Consider the following 23,414-nt stretch of genomic DNA (forward strand, 5'->3'; position numbering starts at 1 on the left):
CCATCCTCACTGCCAGTCATTATTTTACAACTTCACAATGATAATAGCCTTAGTTGTTCTTCCTGTATCTGATATCTCCTACTTTCTCCCCTGTTGTTACTCCAGAGTAATTTTTGTATGATAAAAATCTTTTCATACTTTATCCTTCCCTAAAATCCTTTAACACCCACCCTCGTCTCCCCAGTTTTCTACCCAATGTACATCAACTCTTCTGGTTCCAGCCTGTATCTCCAAGCTCACCTCTTGCAGTTCTGTCTCTGGCTTACTATGCACTAGCTATCAGAAAACACTTGCTGATTCCTGTAACCATATGCTCTTTCAGACCTTGAGGACTTTGTCCAAACTGCCTCTTTTGCCTGACATGCCTTTCTTTCCTTTTGTCATTGATTCAACTTTTGTTTATCATTGGCGGCTTCAGCTCAAGAGCCTTTCTTTTTTTCTTTGAAGACTTTCTTTCTCAATAGCTCCAGGGACAGGCAGTGCCTAGTTACCCCTGAATTTTATTGTTGCACACATCACATCATATGATGCTTTGTCTGACCCTCTCTTTAGACGATAAGATATTTTTCCAAAAGCAAGAGACTTAGTCATCTGGTTGTCCTTTCTCTTTTGAAATATGGGACAACTAAGGTAGGGAAGGCACTTGTTCAAGGTCATTGCATAAATCTTTGTTAAACACCACGACTTCCTTCAAACCTGACTCACAGAAACTAAAAAATTATTGTTTATCTTTTTCCTGGATTAAGAAAAAAAATCATTCTTTTAGTGGTGTTGATGGGTCCCGAGTAGTGGGTAGGAATAAAGACCTATTATTTACTCTGATATTTAGGTTAGTTGGCTTGTTGGAAATATACTAGCTACAGAAGCTCAAAGTTCTAAAATTGACTTTAAAATAGCTTATTGGCAGATTCTTAGTTTGCTGGGGTTTGACTGAAAGCTTATTCAGTGATATGCCTTTTCTATTAAGCATCCTAATGATATTTTTGCTGAGTGATCAATGCCCATAGTTATAGAGATAACAAGCAAAAAAATTCCTGCAAAAAAATAAGCTTTCTTTCTTTCTCTCTCTCTTTCCTTCTCTCTCTCTCTTTCTTTCTTTCCCTCCCTCCCTCCTTCCTCCCTCCCTCCTTCTTCTTTCTTTCTTTCTTTCTTTTCTTTCTTTCTTTCTTTCTTTCTTTCTTTCTTTCTTTCTTTCTTTCTTTCTTTCTTTCTTTCTTTCTTTCTTTCTTTCTTTCTTTCTCTTTCTTTCTTTCTCTTTCCTCCCTCCCTCCCTCCCACTCCCTCCCTCCCTCCCTCCCTCCCTCCTCCTTCCTTCCTTCCTTCCTTCCTTCCTTCCTTCCTTCCTTCCTTCCTTCCTTCCTTCCGTTTTTTACAGGGTCTTTCTCTGTCTGTCACCCAGGCTGGAGTGCGGTGGCATGATCATGGTCACTTAGCCTCGACCTCCTGGGCTCAAGCAATCCTCCCACTTTCGCCTCCCAAAGTTCTGGGATTACAGGTGTGATCCACAGTGCCCAGCCAAAAATACACTTTGGAAACTAGATATTAACCAGTAGCTATATTGAACAATATTGTTGGGTTTATTTTACATTACTAGATATTTCCCTCCAGTTTTGTTCACATCAAATATAATACAGGAAATAATGTAGTGGTTCTAGAAGGATATGTAAACAGTTTCTCTCTTGAGGTAGATTAAAATGCCTTTGAAAATCTGTCTAGGCTGTTTTCCAAGGCAGTGGAAATAGACTTATAAGCAGTTATTATAGACTGAATGGGTTTGTAAAGTCCTAAAATGTAGGCTGCATTTTGAGGCCACTTTCTGAGGGAGAATGGTGAAGGTTATAGAATCAGGAATAAGAGCTGTTAGAGTAATAGATTTCTTCTAAGCAGTCCAGATGTACAGTAGTACTTCTAGTCTCATTTCATGTCTTTGTGTAGATATCAGATGGTGAGTTTTTATTTCAGTTCTAGACATGAGTAGTTTTTACTATATCTATCTTTCTTTTCCTTATTTATCTAACTCAGGCTTGGCTCCCATCTAATTTGTCAATAACTTGCTGAATTTGGTTTCCAACTTGTACAAGACAACCTATCATATCACATCAAAAGGATTCTACACAGTTCTGGTTATATCACTCCTCTTTATTTGTGCCTTTATCAAGCAGCTACCATTTGCCAGGCATTGCCTAGGCACTGGCACAGAGAGTTAAGATTGTTTTTGTACATTCTTCCCGGGAGGGCAGACATTGCACAATGCACTATATACTTGATGCACAAGAGGTGTTGTTAGTCACATCAATTGAGAAAGAAAACGTGAGCTTTTTAAGAACAGGAGACTGCATGTGTAAAGACCCTGATGTTAGAAGAGCCTAACTGAAGTGTAGCAATCATGGGGGAAAGTAGAAGGAAACGAACATGAAAATGAATATAGTCCAAATTGTGTAGGGCTTTGCAAACCATTTTAAGGAGTTGGAATTTTGCTTCATGTGTGATGGGGAAGCCACTGAAGGGTTTCAAGCAAGGAAACAATGTGCTCAGGTTGACATTAAAAATATCTTTGTTTCTGTGTTGAGAATGAATTGGAGAGGGGCAAGAGCTGAAGCAGAAGACCAGTTAGGAGACTATTATACCCATTTGAGTGAGATACAACACTGGCTTGGGCAAGGAGGGGTTCAGTTAAAGTGAGAGAAATAGAAAAATTCAAGAGATGTTTAGGACTTTGATTCTAGAGAATGTTATGATTGGATATAGAAGATAAAGGAGAAATAAAAGTAATGATGGATCACAATTATTGATCTTGAAGAACTGGGTGGATGACGATGGAATTAATCTGACATAGGAACAATTGGGACAGATAAAATGAGTTCAACTTTACATGGTTAGCTGAAAGGTATCTGTGAGCTTTCCATATGGAGATGTTCTTAGGCAGTTGCATGTATGGGTATGAACTCAAAGAAGGTAGGTTGGAGATGTAGATTTGGGTAATCTAAGTTGTCTAGTACCATGTGAATAAAGGTCATCTAGAGAAGACTGTGTAGAATGAGATGAGAAGAGGATAAGAAGTTAGCCATGAGCGATGCCAAAAATCTTGAGTGGCTTCCAAAAGCCTACAGAATGAAAATCCAAATATTTATGTTGGCATTTAAAGCCATCCATTTTCTTGTGGTATTTCAGTTTCAAATTCTATTACTATTCCTCAACTTACCTAACTGTGCTACTATCCATGTTGTTTTTCAATCTGAATTCTCTTTTTTTCCTCTGTTTATTAACATTTTTATCTTTCAAGGCTTGAAACAACTGCCATTATACCTTGAAACCTCTCTGGATTCTAGAGTAGATATCCACTAAATGTGGAATGAATAAATTAAGGAACAGGGTATAGTAAATGCATTTGATTTACTCCAATGAAGAAGGAAACTATCATTTATTCAGTATGTAGTAAGTGTCAAGAATTGCGTTGAGCCCATTACCTATAGAGTTTTCTCTGACCCTCACAACAATCTGTAGAACAGACGTGTTGCCATTGTTCCTATTTTACACACAAGGAAAATGCCTGTGGCATTTCCATAACATCACAATGTTTTTTAAATAAGTTATTTCTCCCATTTGCACAAATCATCAAAAAACACCTGAGTCAAGAAATAATCCCAAACTCAGTAAGTCACTAAAAATTTAATGTCCACGAAGTCACCAAAAAATTAATGTCCTTTTTTTTTTTTCTTTTCCCTTAGGTAAGATTTTATCCTATTATATTTTAATGGCAATAATTACTTTTTTCTCGTTAATGCCTTCTCCACCCTGCTTCCTTGACAACAGGTTGAACTTCACTCTCAGATTAAATCCTCCAATTTGGTAAATGACCTATTGTTTTTCACGCCCAATGACCAATTTAATTCAACTTAATAAACATTTATAAACCAAAATACTACATGTCAGGTACTCTGTTGGATGTTGGAAGAAAATGCAAAGATGGGTAAGACAAGCCACCTACTTCCAAGGGTTCTACAATCTCACAATGGAGTTAATTTAGAAAAACAAATATATGCAATACGAAATGGTCCATTTATTTATTCGCATACTATTTGTCACCTACTGTGTATTAAACGTTACGGTAGCCTCTAGGGCTAGATTAATGCAATATTATTATTATAATATAATAATATTATTATGTAATATTATTATATACCAATGCCCTGCCTTGAGCAAAGGCATTCTCTGCAAGGAAAAGTAAAATGATAACTCTAAAGTAACAGACAACACTCTGAATAGCAACCTTGAATCAATAAACATTTAAAGATAGACAGAAGTCAGTATCTAGAATAATGATATTGCCTTTGCTTTGTGTTGCTGGATCTTTTCCCTAGTTACACAGAGGAACATATGGAATATGTTGGAGTGAACTGCAGGAGTTATGCACTTTGTAGGAATAAAGAGTAGAAAATATTTTAGAATTTCAGTGCAGAGTGGTTGTCATCTACTGTAATGCTTCCCAAATGTAAATGTGTGAGAAATCACTTATGGATCTTGCTAAATGAGGACTCTGATTCCATATTTTTGAGGTGGAGATTAAGAATTTATATTCCAAGTTCCTGGGCTGCAGATTATATTATACTTGGTATGATAAAGATCAAGTGTATGCAACTTTTATGATTGGCTTAGTGTTTAATAATTATTATTATTCATTTTTAAAAGTGAGAAATAAAACTTGGAGAGAGTCAAAGAAAATATAAATGATTACTCTCAAAGAAAACTAAATAACTCTGAGTGGCTGGTGTCCCTTTCTGGAAGTATTTTCTGGCTGGGTTTGGTGTAGGGGAGGGGGTGATTTATAGGGCCCTGGACTTAATAGGGCCCTCAGTCTAGGGTCTGTGGCAGTAGCGCTTGGTGATGGGGTTTCTAAATCATTAAAGAAGGAGCACTGTGGAACTGGATTATTGAGCCTAAATTGGGAGCAATAGGGAAAGTATGGGTCAGAATGGAGAGTCAATATACATTCTGGCAAAGAGCAGGAGAAAAGAAGGTAAAAGAGGGAGGAATTTCCTGAACTCAAAGCTGCAGGGATGGACTTTCTTTTCTATTTTCCATGACCTCAACATGGGACAAGCCCAGAGAACTTAAAGATATAGTCCAGGAACTGACAGAAACTATATTTTCTCCTTGTGCTTTGTGTGCCTCTTCTAGATATAGAAGAAAGAGAATATTCCACGTTCTCACTTGAGAATGCTGTCCTTAGTACCGAAGATAGGAAGCTTACAACACTGGGAAAGAATGGAGTCAAAATGTCTGAGTTTGAATCTAGACCTTCCAATTTACTATTCATAGGGCATTACACAGATTATTTACTTCTGAATCAGTTTTCTTATATGCAAAACGAAGGAAACAATAGTGCTAACTCCATAGAGTTCCAGTGATGATTAAAGAGAGTGGTGCACATAAAAGATTTTCCATTTTTCTTGGAAGACTGTAAATACATTTATTATTATCACCAGTCACTGGATGGAGCCTTAGCAACACACAGTTTCTATTGGCAATTACCTATGCCCATTTAACAAGCTCTACTGATAACAGCAGACACTGCTCTAGACATTGTGGGTACAATGATGAATACAAGAAGTTCCTTCTCTCAAATTACTCTCAGTTTTGCGTAGAAATGGGATCATGTACGATAAGTTTTAATACGATATAGTTAACTGTGTTCTAAGGGATAAAGTAAGAGTATGGGGGGAGTGCATCATGTTCTTTTCCACCAAATTTTGGGATTGGGTGAAGGAAGTGTGTAAAGTGGGAACTCGCCCCCACTGAGCAAAAAATCTGTAAGGTGCAGCCTTGCTAGGACAGAAGTGTAAATGAGTGAAAGAATGCCCTGCTCATGCTGTGCATGAAGTCATAGCCTCATCATCAAAGGATATTCTCTTTTCTTTAAGATTTGGAATCATGTATGCAATTCTCCCAAACTTGATACAGAAAGAGATTTATAAGAAGCTTTAATTTGGGTTGAATGGCTTATTCTTAAACCCAAAAGGCTGGGTAAGTAATTGGATTGATGTGTGAATGTTAAGTGTGTCCTTGAGATCCAAGTAAAATTTGGGGAGGGGACCTGAGTAGTTTATTTATTAAATAAGTTATTTTCTGTTTTAAAAAGACATTGAGGAATAATTTAGGCAAAAATTTTCTTACATGATATCAATGAATCATAAGAACATTTCTTATCTTTATAAGTTTTTTGTCAAGGCCAGGTGTGGTCAGCCTGCGTGTAATCATAGCACTTGGGAGGCAGAGACTGGAGGAACGCTTGAGGCCAGGAGTAAGAGACCAGCCTAGGCAACACAGTGAGACCCCATCACTACAAAAAACAAAACATTAGCCAGGACTAGAGACATGGCCTGTATTCCCAGCTTCTTGGAAGGCTGAGGTGGGGAATCGCTTGAACCCAGGAGGTTGAGGCTGCAGTGAACTATGAGAAGAATGAGACCCTGTTTCTAACAACAATAAATCAAGCCAAAAATAAAAGAAGGTTTTTTTCTTTTTTTGGTTGTTGTTGTTTCGTCTCAAAAGGAAGGAGGGATCATAAAGTAGATTCAAAACCTTTCAGAAAAAAGAAAATAATTTACTGAATGAACATTGTTATAATTAAATAATAGAAATTTTATAAAAGAAAAATTATCTTCAATAAATTATCTTTATTTTCAATAATTTCTATCATTTCTATCACTTTTGCCCATTTATACGGTGTCTTTTATGTAGTTTTAACTATAGCATAGGATATAATTTAATATCTTTCCAAGTAATACTTTCAAATATCTCATATCATGTAGATTCAATTTATGAATTTGTCAAATCCTTTGGTTTTGTGAAGAGATCTATCCTTATCCATAAAGAGTACAATTGAACTGTATTTAGTCGATAAAGGTATGTTCAATTTATCTATTCTAGCAAGCCTGGGCTCCTAAAAGTAACAGTAGTTTGACTGATATTTACCAGATTTTGATTTCTACTTATCAAGTCTTATTTGAAATTCACATCAATCAGAAAGAAAAGTTGTACATGATCCATATATTTTACTTTTTTGTTGTTTTCTTAAGCTGTCATTCACCAAATGATAGAATAAAAGCAGTGTTGCTAGCTGAAGCTTTGGTGAAAAGCCCATGCTCTTGGAGAAGAGTTTTGGGTGAAATAGAGGTGTGGAAGAATTACTACTACATTGATGGTAGTGCGATCAATATAAGAGCCCTGGAGTTTGAATGATCAGGGTTCAAAACCTGCCTCTGCTACTTGCAAATTGCATGATTTTTAATCAAATTAGATAGATCCTCTGAATATGTTTTTTAAATGTAAATATGGGCCATTTTTAGTATTATTTCTTACAGAGTGAAAAGTTGGCATTTAACATTCTTAAGACGCAGTCTCTTAGAAAGGTCCAGGGAATGGGTTCTGAAGTCATATTGCCTCAATTGCTGTATGAATTGGCATTGATTTCTTAATTTCTATTCACTTCAATTTCCATATCAATAAAATGGGGATAATAATGTTATACACTTCATTTCATCCTTATAAAGGGTAAGTGAATTAATTCATGTAAAAGAATTTAGTATAATTCTCAGCCTTTAGTAGAAACTCAATAAATATTTTAGTTTTCTAGTAGTGTGATATAATTTTAACCACTTTATAATAAAAAAGCTCTAATCACTTGGCTTCCCTAAGAGGAAACCCTCCTGTGCCTCCTACAACCCTAGTGACCAATTCTTTTTCAATTTCTTTCAAGGAATCCCACCTTTTGCTCTGTAAATGTTGGTCGTTCCTAGCAGTCTGTCTTTGGGCTGCCTCTTACCACTATATGTATTACATATAATCTCCTCATCACTTTATTCATGAGCTATACTCCAATTAAACAAGAATCTATAACTTTTATGCCTGAGTTTTTTTGCAGGCTTTAGTCTTACACATATCCAACTGCCTTACCCAAATCTTCTCCTGGATATTTGAACCAACATATTATTGGCTTCAATTTTTCACCCTTGTCTGCCTCCACACCCTTGCCATAGTCTCTTTGTGGGTAAAAGGTATTTGCCCACCCTTTGACTTTGAACTTGGCCATGTGCCTTGCTTTGGCTATTGGAATATGGAGGAAAGTGATAGTATACCAGTTTTGAGCCTAGGCCTTCAGAGGCTTTGTGTGTTTCTGCATGATCTCTCCCACCTCTGCTGTCTTTATGGAAAAAAAACCCCAAACATGTCTTGAATAGCTCATTGGTTCAAGGAAGATGAATAAAACATGGAACAGAACCTTCCCATCCAACCCAAGACTTGTGGTGAGAAGCAGATCCACCCATCACATCCTAAATCAAAGTTGCCCAGCAGAACCCAGCCTAGATCAGCCAAACTCCAGTCAATCCACAGGTATGTGAATGATGATAAGCAATCTTTTTTTTTTTTTTTTTTTTTAAACTACTGAGTTTTGGCATTGTTTATTTTGCATCAATAGCTAGCCAATATAATGTTTTACAACATCTAAAATTTAACTTGCCTGAAATTAAACTCCCTTTCTACCACCTACCATAAACCTGTTCCTTTGTCCTGTATTTCTTTTAATGGTTGATGGAGTCACCACTCATCACTCAGCCAGACATTAGGATATCATTCTTGACTAACATTTTCCTTATTCTCTACATCTCACAAATCTCCAAATTCAGTCAATCTCATTTTCTAACTAGTTCTAAAACCTGTTTTTTCTTTTAAATACCCATCTTCAATGTCACTGCCAGGGCTTATGGTGTAATACTTATTCACCTGGGCTATTGGTCTAATGGGTCTTCCTGCTCCCATTGTGACTGTCTCTGATCCTCTGCATGGTAACCAGAGTGATAGAAAATTTGCCATGTTATTTTGCTGTTGCAAATTTTTCTCTAGCCCTCAACACCCACCGGAGATGTCTGAGGTGCTTAGCATGACTCCAGACTTTATCATCTGGTCTTCATCTGCCTATCCAAATTCATTTCACACTTTCCTCCCATTACGTTTATTATCTATTGGTTTAAAACTATGTTAATTTCTCTCAAATATAGCATGAAGCTGCCTACTTGTGTGCCTTTGTAAATAAAGTGGCCCTTAGAATACTCTTCCATCCTTTCTCCACAGGACAATCCCCTGTTCATCCTTTAAAATACATCTTAGGCATCAACTCCTCTTGGAATCTTTGCTGGTTGACTTAGAGAGAGTTAATCATCTCTTCTGTTACTTGAAAATTGTTTACCACTAAACTTATCATGCTGAATTATGATTATAATTGTCTATCTCTTCCACAAAACTCTGAGTACCATCTGGGCAAGATCAGTGCCTATAATTTGTAGTTTTGAGCACAGAACTTAATGTGTAAGAGAATAGACAGTCAATACACATTTTCTTGGCTAAACAAATACTGTTGTGGAAATGAGGTCACTTTAGTCAACTTTAGGGAGATAAGGAGGGCTGACAAGCTGGATCAGGCAGCTCCCCTGATCCCAGAAACAACCCTCACTGCCCCAGAGGCTGGCTGTGTGCAATCAGGATGGTTGTGAACGTGGAGCAGGCTTTTGGAAAGGAGTAGGGTATGAGGAGACTTAGAGAAGAAGGAAGACTGGGTGGTAATGGGTGTGATCTCTTTCCGTTATTCCTCAAGCTTTAAAAGCCCAAGCTAAACTTCCAAAAGCATGAGTGTGACTGAATATTTTGAGTGTTAACTACTAAAGGGACAAGTTATATCTGCTCTACAAGAAAAGATCTTACTGGGGTGTCACTCCCAGACGAAGGAGCTAAGGTTTTGAAGAAGTAAAGTTGGGAGTCACAGGAGTTTTGGAGTGTGCACTCAGATTTGCATAGGCTGTGAAAGATCTGTTTCAAGCTTTTAAACTGAAATCTCTAAGGTGCAAATAGGCTTAAGTCGGATCGAGATTACAATGTTTTTCTCATAGAGTTGATGGTTAGAGAAAATATTCCAAAGTACCTAGCACAGGGCATGGCATTTAGTATTTATCAGTAAAAGTAAGTTTTCTTTCTTCCTAAACTTCCTTTCAGAGGAAAGAAAAAGAGAAATCACTTTAATTTCCTCTCTAACTATCTCAATATAAACTTAATTTACCTACCTAGGTTTTTTATGGTTTAATTTCTGTTAAAATGTAAATGTCCTGTTTATAGGGCAATATCTTAAATGTAACAATACAAATGGACAATTTACAATTTAACAAGTTCTTGAAAGTAAAAATGAAGAGAACTACTGTTGAAATACTTGTTGACAGGTATAGTAGACATTTCTTGTACCCTTCCTCGCACCCTCTGGGCATACAATTTACCCCAGCTGTTTATGGAGTGATCAGCTTTGTGCCAGTGTAACCTCCCCTCAGCAGAATCTTCTGACTCTGTTTGTTACCTGTGAAGCTGTGGGAGTTCACCTAGTATTTACATAAGGATAATCTGCAAATGCACAGGTGTTAGCATCCCCGGGGTAACTCTTGATCAATGGGCAGAGTAGTTAGGGAATAAATGTCTCCTCTTCTGTCCCTGAGGTGTTCAATTCTGAGGCATATTCCACATGGCTTCTCAGAATATCTCAGCAGGACTGAGGTCTAGGTGCCCGCAGCAGTGACCAAGCCAAGACTGCACACTTACACTGACTTTCTCTCCTTTTCTGTTTCACTCTCACTGGGTCTTCAATTCTGTTGCTTAGAATTACTTCCCAAAATAACTACCTGTCTCAGACTGCTTTTTGAGACAAAACTCAGATTAAGAAAATAAACAAGCCCCTGTAGTTTCCCAACTCATAAGTAACCAGTTAAATTTTTGTGCCTTTTCTTAATTTTTAATTATGCATGCATGCATGCATGTATATATATGCAGGCTCACATGTATAATTCTGTTCTGGAACTCTCCACCCACTTTTGACCCATTGAAAGTCTCCTCAGCCCTCAAAATCAACTCTTTCAGAACCTCTTTGATGAAAGTTTCTCTAATTTTTCATGTTAGATATTTTAAGACACATTATATTTTGCTTTGTAATACAGTTTTATTTTTGTTTATAGGTACTTATTTTCTCAATTATAAACTTCTAGTCAAGAGGACCGAGTTCATATCCAATTAGTCCTTGAAATATCATATTATCTGACTGAAGCAGTAAATTAATATTCAACAATTGGAGAAATATACAATTCTGCCTATGCTTGTTTTTTTAACACCTTCATCACACTATTTTTTCTTCCACATAATTATTTTATTACATACTTTTCTCCTTTATGAATCATTTCATAGATACGTGTCTCATTTCACCAATTAGATTGTAAAATTTCCAAAGACAAGGACCTTTGCTTATATTTTTTTGTGCATTTATCACATTTCAAATTACAGAGCAGGTATCTGGCAAACCTTTGTTGATTCTCCACTGATATAGCCTAGCCATCAGATGCTGAATATTTTTTCTCCTAACCACATCAAAAGCAGATCAACTCTAAGTTTAGAATATGATTAGAATCTATATCTGTGATAGTCCATGGCAATTAAAAGGGGCTTGTCCATGAATGTCTGAGAATGGTTGCAACTTATTTCTGATGATCGATCACTCCTGTTGAGAAAAAGAATCAAATGTTTACAGACACTCAGTAACCCCAGAGAAGTCAACTTTTGAGAAAACGTAGTTTCCACTGTTAAATGTCAGAACCTTTCAATATGGGACAATTGCTTGTTGATTTCTAAACATCAGAATTCACTTATCAGAGAGAAAATATTTAACAAATTCAATATTTGAAGAATGCAATTAGCAACAGCACTAACTTTCTCCAAAATGAGATATGGCATGGGAAAGTACATTCTTTAGTGGGTGCTGCCCCTCTCCCCATGAGAAGCATGAACATTTTTAAGATATTACCACGAAAATTTTGAGCTAGCCATGGTTCTATTACAGGTTGTCCATTTGCATCATGTGCAACCTTAGACAAGCCACTTACTCTCTGTATGCCTCGGTTTTCTTTTCTGTGTTACCTAGGTAACACGGGTATGATCTGAATGTGTCCCCCAAGTTCATGTGTTGGAAATTTGATTCCCAGGGCAGTGGTGCTGGGAGGTGGGGCCTTTGGGAGGTGTTTAGGTCATGGAGGTTCTGCCTTCGTAAATGGATTAATGCTGATATAATAGGAGCTTGTGTAAGTCAGTCTTCCCTCTTTCACTATTCTGCCATATGAGGACGCAGAATTTCTGTCTTGCCCTTCTGACTTCCACTATGTTAGGACACAGCAAGAAGGCTGCCATCAGATCCTAGTGTCTTGATCTTGTCTTTCCCAGCCTCCAGAACTGGGAGAATAAATTTCTGTTATTTATATAAGTTACCCAGTCTATGACAGTCTGTTATAGCACTACAAATGGACTAAGAGATCTACTTTATGAGATTGTTAAAAGATTAAGATAAGGTAATCCATGTAAAGGACAGAAATAAGACAATCTGTTATTAGTTTAATAAGTAGCTTTTACTACTTATATTACTTTCTTTTCAGATTGTTAAAAAAGGAAATAATTTGACACTCATTAATATTAAATTGAGCAGTTTTTATGATCAGATTCAGTATGCATCTCTTGTTTTGTCGGCCTTTTTCCTGTTTTTCCTGTTTATGACTTTGCTATAGCACAGTAACTATAGCCACTTTCCCTGGGGTTCTTAGGGTTGAAGAGGCTGCTGCCCCTCTTCGAATGAATCCTCATTAAGCATGGGAAATATTAATTACTTACATTAGAAGTAGAAGGGCTGTGAAGTAGATGAAAGAGCATATTAGGGCAGTCAGCATGATACAGTTTTTTCTTCTGAGAAAATGTGAGCAAATGACAGGTATCATAAACTTATTAATTGTTCTAATATGGGACAGGCTCACAAGTCTTGAGCATGGAAGTACTTGTATTAAAATTGGCAAAACAACTTGATTAAATGGTATTGTATACACAGATGTGAAAGGTAAATTTCATTAATAATTATTATTATGAATAAGAAGAACAATTCAACTCCAGACTCATTTTCTTTTCTTTTCTTTTTCTGTTTTTTTTTTTTTTTTTTTTTTTTTTTTTTTTTTTTTTTTTTTTTTTTTTTTGAGATAGAATGTCAATCTGTCACCCAGGCTAGAGTGATCTTGGCTCACTGCAACCTCTGCCTCCTGGGTTCAAGCAATTCTCGTGCTTCTGTCTCCTGAGTAGGGGGAATTACAAGAGCACACCAACACGCCCAGCTATTTTCTGTATTTTTAGTTGAGACTGGGTTTGCCATGTTGCCCAGGATGGTCTTGAACTCCTGGCCTCAAGTGATCCACCTGCCTTAGCCTCTCAAATTGCTGGGATTACAGATGTAAGCCGCTACACCAGGCCCAGACTCATTTTCTATGAGAAAAGGTGAAAAATTAAGAAGAAATTATGTAAAAATAAAACAATGTTTAAATCTGTATGCACTTCCATTTAGTTAATAATAGAAGTAGACAAGCGAATAAGTGCAGTGTTCTAAAGACAAGTGAATGCCTGCTGACTTTGATGAGAGAAAATGCTCAGTTTAATACTAATGAATGCTAACTTTTCTTTTTTTGAGAGTCTGAGAAATTCGTGTCTCCGTGCTGCAATGAAGCTCATTGATTCTGTCTTCAAAGGTTTTTAAAAAATGTAAAAAATTTTGCCTTTTAGAGAAGACGATGCCGATGACTATTAAGTTTTTTTTTTTTTTTAACTCCCCTGATTCATGTTCTTTTTAAGAGAGGTACATGATAGCTCCTGCTTCCCACTTCTTATCAAATAATTGGCGGATCCTATTTTTGTTCTCTTTAATCTGCTTACCTCTGCAGAGCATTCCAGAATTTGTTCTGAATAGGAAGATAGATCCTTTACCCAAGGGGTTTAATTAAAGAAAGAACAGTGCTCACAGTCAGCAATGAAGAAACAGGTGATGTGTAATACGTGAATAATACTGCCCAGGAACACTAACTGTAGGACTTGGAGGCCCCTCTCACCACTACCCACTGTGCGCAGATATAGATAAGTCAGGTTGCTGATCAAGTATTAGACTAACGCATGAAGCTCAACAGGTGGCCTCAATTCCTGATGTGTTTCCCAGGAAACAAGTCACATACATAGATAAGCGTAACTACTTCTCTGAATGAAGAGATGCTTTTAATCATTTGTCTTCTGTCACCTTCTATCTTCATCACTGCATATGTCTTCATCGCTGCACCTCTCTGACAGTTCACGGCTCATGATGAAAGAAACGGCAGAATAGCTAATGGGTGCTGGGCTTAATACCTGGGTGATAGAATAAACTATGAGCTAAACCGCCATGGTGCATGTTTACCTATGTAACAAACCTGCCTGCACATCCTGCACATGTATCCCTGAACTTAGAAGTTGAAAAAAAAAATCAAAATGATTGAAAACTTAAGAAAAAAAGAGAAAGAAATGGAGAGTTTTTTTTTTTTTTTTTTTTAAATTTTGCTTTTAGGTGACCAAAACTCACTATCTCTTTTCTAAAGATATAGTGCTTACCATTCACAATAGCAAAGACTTGGAACGAACCCAACTGCCCATCAACGATAGACTGGATAAAGAAAATGTGGCACATATACACCCTGAAATACTATGCAGCTGTAAAAAAGGATGAGTTATGTCCTTTGTGGGGACATGAATTAAGCTGGAAACCGTCATTCTCAGCAAACTAAAACTAACACAAGAACAGAAAACCAAACACCACATGTTCTCACTCATAAGTGGGAGTTGAATAATGAGAACACATGGACACAGTGGCTGGGGGAGGGGGCATCACACACTAGGGCCTGTCAGGCAGTGGGGTCTGGGGGAGGGATAGCAGTAGGAGAAATACCTAATGTAGATGACCGGTTGATGGGTGCAGCAAGCTACCATGGCACGTGTATACTTATGTAACAAACCTGCACAATCTGCACATGTACCCCAGAACTTAAAGCATAATAATAATAATAATAATAAAAGATTTGGTGCTTAAACTTTGGCATCCATCAGAATCCACTGGTGAGCTTTTTCACAGAACACACAGTAGGGGCCCTTCTTTACCCTACTGAATCAGTGGTTGGGATTAGACATGTGGGTTATGAAAAAAGTCTCCAGGTGGTTTCCATGTATACCAAAGTAGAAAATCATCTGTTGATTCGGACAGATGATGCTGCATAAACCTTGGACGATGTTGCTTCATAAACAACAGGAAATTTTGCTGTGTCTGCATAATGGAGCTACCTGGAAACTTTGAAAAACTGATGCTGGATTCCACCCCCAGAGATTCGGATTTAATAAGATATTGGGCTTTCAGAGTTAGGAAAGCTTCCCATGTGATTTCAGTGTTCAGCCAATGTTGTAGAACTGTGATCTAACTACCTACCCAGCCCGGGTGAGAAGCATTTTGACTATTCAAAGTGCTGTATTTTATATGAATATATATTATCATTGTCTCTCACATTTCCCTTGATAGAACTGCTATATTGGAAGTGTTACATATAGGACTGCTATTTATAAAGGACTGCTATTTATATTCATTTGTTAATTTGTTCATTTATTCATTTACACATTCATCACATATGGGTCCTACCACGTGCTGTGCCTCGTCCTAGGGATTGCAGCAGTGGACAAACAATACATAGTCATTGCTTTCATGGTGATTAATATAACCACGTGTTTTGAGTTCTCTTCATCGATTAGCTTCTGGGTTTGTTTCTATCTTCTTCTTTTGACCTTCTATCACATGTTCCGGATACTCCATTTCTACTGAACTCGTACTTTCCTGAAGGAATAACCTTTTCTCATCCTTCTTGTCTCTGTTGTCATCTCTCTGTCTGATATCCCCTCCTCTTCCTCCTTAACTAGCTAGCTTCCACCCATCTTTCCACAATCATTTTGGCTATCATCTCTTTTGAGGGGTCTCTCTGGACTGGGGTAGATGTCTTTCCTTCACTTCCCACAGTCCCTTACATTAGTAGAATTGATCAAAAAAGAAATCTATTATATAAGAGGAAGAAAGCATATTGCATTTGATATTAAAACAGAATATATTAAATCAGTGAATTCTTGGTGGTCATTTGGAGAATGAAAGATGATATGGGTAAGATTATTGATTGTTTACAATTTTGTGGCCTTATACATTAGATGAGCCAACTGCAGCGCTGCATTCAACCTAAGGGAACAGAGAGTCTAAAAGGGGCTGAAATTTATAGGTTTCCCTCCTAGTTGCTCTGGGTCCTCCTCATTTTATGATATACTGAGAAAAGCAAAATGCAAACAACTCTAATAAGAGGCTGAAAAAGCAATGCTCTAATTAACTCTATGTAATTAACAGAAGTAATGTTTGAGGGTTTTATGCAATGCACAAAGGATAAGTCAAAGAGGAATGTTTCTTTCATGTTAAGTAAACAGTTGAATAAAGCGTGTGAACTGGGAAATTTTAGAAATATTGCAGATCTCTTGTGTTTTTTTTTTTCTGCTGTTGTTGTTATAACCAGCATAAATAAATTAAATGTTTGTGAATTTTCATTGTCTCTTCTGTTCCAACTTGTGCCATCACTAGATGGGAGAAAACATAAGAACAGGGAAAGAATCAAGTCCATTGCCTTGGTTGTATTCTTTATTCTTTGCTGCTATTGAGGAGGGTTAAACCCTTCCCAAGGGATTAGGGTAGGCAGAAGATGAAGTCTCTACTCTTTGCTTTTCAGTGTTTTCACCGTCTATTACAATTGTCATTTCTTCTGTCCCCTTGTTCAGTGCCTGAGGGAGGTCCTCAGGCTTTTCAACAGACAAGTGTAGGTGAATTTCTACCTTGGAGAGGAAGTGGATGGTGGTGTAATAGGCGCACTTGTATTTCCTTTTTTGAACATACTGACTTGTCTGTGAGATGGGAAGCAGAGTCATAACAGTGAAGTGCCTCTCAAATGACTTAGATAGAAATAAAGGGACTAATATATAGACCTGGGAGAGATATATAACTGGATGGTGACCCAGTGGATTCCTCTAGAAATACGTGAAATAAATTTAATAAAATTGTATGGGTTGGGGGTGGTGGCTCACGCCTATAATTCCAGCTCTTTGGGAGGCCGAGGCAGGCAGATCATTTGAAGCCAGGAGTTTGAGACCAGCCTGGCCAACATGGTGAAGCCCTATCTCTACTAAAAATTCAAAAATTAGCCAGGCATGGAGCCTACACCTGTAATTCCAGCTATTCCAGAGGCTGATGAGGGAGAATCGCTTGAACTCCACAGGCAGAGGTTGCAGTGAGCTGAGATAGCCACAGCACCCCAACCTGAGGGACAGAGAGAGACTCTGTCTCCAAAAAAAAAAAAAAAAAAAAAAAAAAAAAAAAAAAATTAAATGGCCCATAGGTTATGAGTCTTGACTGAAAGTGTTTGCATATTTTCAACAAAGGTAACAAAGAGAAGTGGCCGGTCAACTTAGTTAATTAGGAAAGGAGGGCCCGAGAGGTACTTTATCCATGCAAATAATCTCTAGGTTAAAAAAAACCCAAAACACCGTATCTTGGCAACTAACATGACCACTTGGTACCAAATGAATATACGCTCCTTTTGTGAAAGATGGATACTTTGGATTACAATTTGGTAATAACCAAAGCAAGAATCATACAGTTAATTTCTCTACCTTGGTCCCACACTCATCATGGAATCATTTATCTGTAACTTGCTTTTTCGTGGAACTCAGCATATTGAAAGAAAATGTGCTTATTATATGAATACTATATTGGATATTCTAGGCTGAATACAAATAATGTACATTGTTGTAAATGTAGTAATTGATATCCTGTTTGTCCACCACTCTCTTAGATTAATGCACACCGGACTCTCCTAGTAGTTACTCTACTTTGATATTTACCTTCCTTTACATTCTGGTTTTTGTGTTATGTACCAAGAAGACTGAACATGAATTAACATGATGCAAAAAACTAGTGTGCAATTGTCATATATCCAGTACACATTTTTAGAGTTGACCATTCTGTTCTTCTCAAAAAGTTTGTTGTACCTTTCATGGGTCTCCATATTTTAAAAAGTTAAAGAAAGGACTTCAATTATGTCTCCAGGTTTGTAAAGCTCTTAAGCATTTATTCTCTCACTGGCTCCTCAAAACAGCTCACTAACGTAGCTGGAACTGGTTTTTATTTTTTCATTAGGTTTTGAGGTGGTGATGGTTGTTCAAAGTCACAGGGCTTTGTATTGGTATAAGGAGAAGTTGAAAGCAAATTTATGTATCTTAAGCCAATAAAATGTCCACATCTCAAGTGTGAAAGAAAAATAAAATCTCAGGACCCCAGACTGACTATGCCAAAGGGAAAATTAAGCTTAGGAGCTGAATCTGCAAAAACTGCCTTCCTTTTGTTGCCAGATAGCTGTAATTTCGCATGCTTACTTTATCTATGTCTATTACATTTTAGATGTTGACTTTTCCCCTCACTCCTCTCTTTTCCCACGTAAAATGTGGATTCAGTGGGCACTAATCATAGTATCACATGAATGTAACACTTGCCTCACCATCTACTTTACTCTTTTCTTTTTTCCCCTCTCCTTTTCCTCCTGCCCACTGTTTCCCCTTTAAGTATTAAAGTCCTCAAAACCCTCTTTTGAAAAACAGGCCACGGACCCTACAGTAACTTGTATTTATTTTTCCTACGTGTATCCTTAACCTTGGCAAAATAAACCGCTAAATCAATTGAGGTCTGTCTCAGTCAATTTTTGGTTTATGCAAATAACATCAGATTGGGGAAAGGCATAAAAATTTCTCCGCATTAGTCTCAATGAAGGATTCCATCGAATACTTTCTGTGATCATTCTCTTAACTTTTGAAGAATCATTCTTCTATTACAATATTCTCTGTTCCTAGCCTTATTTTGTTTATTTGGTTCACTTCCAATTTATGTATTTATATACTTGACTAACAAGAAGAAATTACTATTTAAAATCAGAAATTTTCAGGAGAGAGGATCGTGGTAGAGGAAACCTTAAGGTTTCTACTAGTCTTAATGCTGCCAAGAGAACAGACTTGCCATTTGTTATGTCTAACTCATGATCAATTAGGGATTCATCCAACATAAAGTAGACTTGGCACTACATTTAGAAACAGTAGCCAGAGAGAACTAAAATACGCTAAGTAAATAGAGAACTAAAATACTCTAAGAAAAATTGTTGGATTATGGGGCATTTTAAGAAGGATTGAGGAAAGAGAACTAAGAGAAAAGAGAGGTGTTTAAAAAATTGGTAGAGTCTGGGGCATGAGCTAGAGAATGGCAGAGGGTGAGCAATCTATAGTAGTAAGGTCAACACAAGAACTTTAGGAACATTTTCCTCATAATCAATTTTTAACTTTCTTTGTATTACTGTGATACTTAATACCTCCTTTTCTGCCCCTCTTTCTAAAGCTTCAGTAAAGTCAATTCTACACTTTTTTTTTTTTTTTTTTGGTCAGTAGCTTATCTCTGTTGAAATCAAGAGAAGAGTCCAAGTTTTAAGTCTGGATCTATACAATATTGGAAAAAGGTAAGAATATGAGTGCCATGGTAAAATTATTCGTGAATTAAGCTACCTTTGCAGAAGCAGATAGTGGGAGACCGAGATGACTGTAAGAACCCAGGCTTCCAGACCATTTGCAGGAATCTGGAAGGGGTTTGAACTTCCCACTGCTAGGGCATGAGGTTTAGTTCTTGTCTTGATTTTAACGGGTAGGGTGACGCTAGCTGGCTTCTAGATTACTTTAAAAACATTATTATCTTGATTAGCAGAGCTCCTCCATAATCTTATTTGATTCGCATTTTATTACCTTTTGGCCAAAAGCTGTGCATTAAAAATTTATCATTACAACATACAGGGTTAATTTGTGCAGGGTTATGACACACTGTACAGTAAAGGCAATAGGGAGAAGTGATTATATAATAAACAAAGCCCATGGACTTGGTCAGAAGCAGATCACCTAGCATCAACTATTTTTCGTACTATTTACTTTGAGTATTTTAGTTCTTCCTGGCTGCTATTTCTAAATTTAGAACTCATCATCAATACAGTAAGCAGTTTTGGATTTCTTTTAGAGGTGATATGTATCTGATACATTATACATTCTTGCAAATTGACTCTAGTACACCTTCTTATTTTGATTACTCTTTGCATTAAGAAAAGCAGAAGTGTAAATCCCAGCACTTTCCGAGGCTGAGTCGGGTGGATCACGAGGTCAGAAAATTGAGACCATCCTAGCTAACACGGTGAAACCCCGTCTCCACTAAAAATACAAAAAATTAGCCGGGCGAGGTGGCGGGTGCCTGTAGTTCCAGCTGCTCGGGAGGCTGAGGCAGGAGAATGGCGTGAACCCGGGAGGCGGAGCTTGCAGTGAGCAGAAATCGCGCCACTGCACTCCAGCCTGGGCGACAGAGCGAGACTCTGTCTCAAAAAAAAAAAAAAAAAAAAAAAGGAAGTAAAATATGAAAAAACAAAGGCAAAACACCTAGGAATGCTGATTAGAAATATCAAATCCGTGTGACGATACCATATATATCTACTACAATTAAACATTTACTATATACTGGGGTCAGGGTTAAAATTTTTTAACATGTATTTAATTTTTAAAGCTCAGTAGAGAAGAGAATTATTATTCATATTAAATTAATGAGGAAACAAAGGTTTGGAGAGATTAATAACTTGCCAATGCTCACATAGAGAGAAAGTGTTCGAGTTTGGACTTGAACTTAGGTCTATCTCATTCTAAAACTTGTATATGCTATCTAGTGAATCCCAGCAAGGATCCAGATGGGACTACTTTAAAAAAGTCATATCACTTGGCATATATCAAAGAGTTACTACATGCTGCTAACTTCTATCATTCTGAATAGGCATCTATTTAGAAAACAGTCATCACCATCAACTTCGCCTTTGAAAAGCTGCCAATCTTACCAAAAAATCAATGTTCCGTTTCCATCTTTTATATTCCATGGACCTAAATTACATACTATTTTTTTCAAATGTTTATTCCTAGAAATTTGATCAGGTTAGGTAAACGTCTTCTCATGTCATGTCTTAAATGCTTTCTAATCTTTGTCTCAGTTTGTTTACCCATGATGTCCTGCTTCTTGTTCTCTAAACTTTTCTTATCAATCAACCAATAGATACTGAGTGCCTACTTCATGCAAAGCACTGGAGGTGATAAAAAGAGGTATAAAAGTTTTGAGGTGGATCCAGAGATTTGAGTGGGAAAAGAAAAAAGTAAAGGAGAGAGAAAGGCAGAGGATAGAGTGGGAAATGTAGGGAACAATTCAACAGCGGTGCCTAACATAAAATAAGGACTTAACAGTAATAATTGAATGAATGAATGAATGAATGAATGCACAAATAAGTGGATAGTCACGTAAGTGAGTAGATAAATGAGTAGATGGATGGAATAAATTGATATGAAAAAGATGGGGTTGGAAAAGGTGATTACAATAATCATACATTGCCTATATAGACTGTGTCCTTTTAAGGAGAATCTGCTAAATATTTGGCAATGGTTCTAATCATTTTAAAAGCACACAAAATTACAGATCTTGACTCATGGTCCTCCCTGTTGTTCAGGTTTAAACAAGTCAGAAGACATTTGGGGACTAGGTGATAGAGTAAACAGACTCTTTGTGTTTGGAAATGTTATAGAGATGATCAAATACAATTTGTTTTCAAATTGATATAGAAAACCTATGTTTTTAACTAAACTCTACCACTACCTATACTCTGATATTTAAAAAAATAGTGCTGAATAGAAAGAAGAAAGATATTTACACAAAAGCACTCCGACATCAGATGAGAGAAAGAGGCAAGGATAGATACACACCTTAGCATGGAATAAGCTTGTGGCTTTGGAGCTGGAAAACAGAACAAACTGTCTCGCCTCTGCTGTACCAGCACTTTGCATCTCTATTAGTAACAGCAGATTACCCCCTGGGGTGCTCTGCCAATCTTCTAGGCCCAACTAAGTGTGCAGAATTTTTCTTTCTTTTTATTTCTTTCCTCCCCGTTGTGCCAGTCTTAGAATGAATATTGTCTACAGGCAGACTTATTCAGATTTTTGAAATATGGTTCTTTTTATGTCATTGTCTTTTCTTAGACAACTATTGCTAATTTGAACATTGATTAAATATCATGTGGTATAGTAGAAAGAGATTTTTTTGTGACCCTGGGTAAGTTACTGAGCCTTTTTCTTCATCTATTATATGAGAGTGATGAGACCTAACTCATAATGACATTTTAAGTATTACATCAGATAACCCTGGTAAAAACCACTAGTTTTCTAGACTTACTGTGACCCCTTCTATGAAATTCTGTGGTCCTATACAATTATATTAAATCCTGTATCTTGAGGCTGAGTCTATCAGATAGATTTGCCTACTATTTCATTGTATAGATGGAGGCAGCAAATCACTTACCAGAACATGTTTTTATTTTATTTTTTCCTTTTTAATGTTATTGTAATAAGAACGTTTGACATGAGATCCATTCTCTTAACAAATTTTTAAATGTACAATACAGTATTGTTGACTATAGTTATGTTGTTGTACATCTTTAATCTTTAGAATTTATTCACCTTGCCTAACTGAAGCTTCATGTCTATCGATTAGTAACTCGCCATTTATCCCTGCCCCTAGTCCGTGGAAACCACCATTCCACAGTTTGATTTTATGAATGTGACCATTTTAGATACCTCATATAAGTGAGATCATGCAGTATTTGTCTTTCTGTGACTGGGCTATTTCACTTGGCATAATGTCCTCAGGGCTCATTCATCTTGTCACATTTCAGAATTTCTTTTAAAAGAATCTGAATAGCATTTTATGTGTGCATATACCACATTTTCTTTATTCATTCATATTCCAATGGACATTGAACTTGTTTCCACAACTGACTTTTGAGAATAGTGCTACAATGAACATTAGGAGTACTAATATCTCTTCAAGATATTGATTTCAGTTCTTTTGGGAAAGTATCAAAAAGTGGAATTGCTGGATCATATGGCAGTTCTATTTTTTAATTTTTGGAGAAAACCCCATGCTATTTTCTATAGCAGCTGTACCGTTTTGCATTCCTACTAACAGTGTACAAGGTTCTAATTTCTCCACTTCCTTACTTATACTTGATGTCTTTTTGAAAGAATAACAGTCATCCTGACAGGTGTGAGATGGCTTTGATTTGCATTTCTCTGATTAGTGATGTTGAATATTTTTTTCATATACCTGTGGGTCATTTGTGTGTCTTCTTTGGAGAAATGTCTGTTCAAGTCCTTAGCCCATTTTTAAGTTGGGTTGTTGTTTTTTTTACTACTAAATTGTAAGGGTTCTTTATATATTTTGGAGATTAACCCTTTATCAAGTATGTCTTAGGCTATTCTTGCATTGCCATAAAGAA

At 36.9% G+C, this 23,414-nt stretch overlaps 1 protein-coding gene across 2 annotated transcripts in view; it reads left to right on the forward strand.

Annotated features, from left to right (window-relative positions):
- LOC126946724 (non-histone chromosomal protein HMG-17-like) overlaps window positions 1–23,414 on the forward strand; it is a 1,084,902-nt gene that overhangs the window by 1,043,715 nt on the left and 17,773 nt on the right. Inside the window, exon 1 of one of the 2 annotated variants that reach the window (XM_050777378.1) lies at window positions 5,719–5,723. The exons of the other annotated variant lie outside the window; for it this stretch is intronic. The gene's annotated coding sequence lies outside the window, so the exon portion shown is untranslated. Of the gene's footprint in view, window positions 1–5,718; window positions 5,724–23,414 lie in introns of those variants that run through there. 2 annotated transcript variants of the gene reach the window in all.

Source organism: Macaca thibetana, chromosome 2 (assembly GCF_024542745.1).
Source record: "Macaca thibetana thibetana isolate TM-01 chromosome 2, ASM2454274v1, whole genome shotgun sequence".
In the NCBI taxonomy this organism is placed as follows: domain Eukaryota; kingdom Metazoa; phylum Chordata; class Mammalia; order Primates; family Cercopithecidae; genus Macaca; species Macaca thibetana.